Here is a 1,014-nt window from a genome sequence, read left to right on the forward strand (position 1 = left end):
GCTAACATATCTTTTCCAATCAACACCTTATTCTTTGGATCACTCTAGTTGATATGGGTATTACAATTCTGCCCTTAAAGTGCCTCAAATAGACTCATCTTCAAGGATTCTTGATACCCATTATTGTATGCAAACTCCACCAGTGGAAGATACTCCTCCCACTTCCTCTATTGATGCATAACGTACATACTCAACATGTCCTCAAGAAACCTGTTGACCCTCTCTGTCTATCCATATGTCTATGGATGATAAGATGTACTGAAGGCTAACTCTGTCCCCAAACCTGCAAACAAATCCTTCCAAAACTTGGAAGTGAACTTGGCATCTTTGTCTAATATGATCTTCTTAGGAACACCATGCAACCTCACTATCTCCCTGATGAAGATCTAAGCTACCTCGCTAGCTGAATTAATAGCATTAACTGTAATGAAATGAGTTACCTTACTTAACTTGTCAACCAAAACCATAATGGAATCATGCTGCTTCGTTGTCCTCGGAAAACCTGTAATAAATTCCATGGAAATGACCTCCCATTTCCACTCTGGAATCAAAATCGACTGCAATAAACCACCTCGATGCTTACACCCTACTTTTAACTGCTAACAGTCCAAACATCTCGCAACAAATAAGCCACCTCTTTCTTCAAGTTCGACCAATGATATAATTTCTTAACTGCTATCAATGTCTTATGATATCCTGGGTGACCTGAATACGACATAACTTGAAACTCTCTCAAGATAAGCTTCTTTAGCTCACTGTCATCTAGTACATAAATCATGTTCCTAAATATGACCAAGCCATCTGTTGTGAGGTGATACTCCTCATCCCTATTACCTTCACCCTATTGTTATAACTTGTGTCTCAACTGCTCATTAGGGGAATTTTGAGGTCTAAAATGGGCCTCCTAAGGAAATTTTAAAATAATAGTGGAAATAATAAAATAAGATTAGATTACATCATCAAATTTTAGAGGGAAAAAAGAAAAAAACTATTTTTTCAACTCATATTTTCAAC

Source organism: Pinus tabuliformis, chromosome 5_2, assembly GCF_031772625.1.
Source record: "Pinus tabuliformis cultivar Carrire ecotype Pingquan chromosome 5_2, CPIR1, whole genome shotgun sequence".
NCBI lineage: Eukaryota > Viridiplantae > Streptophyta > Pinopsida > Pinales > Pinaceae > Pinus > Pinus tabuliformis.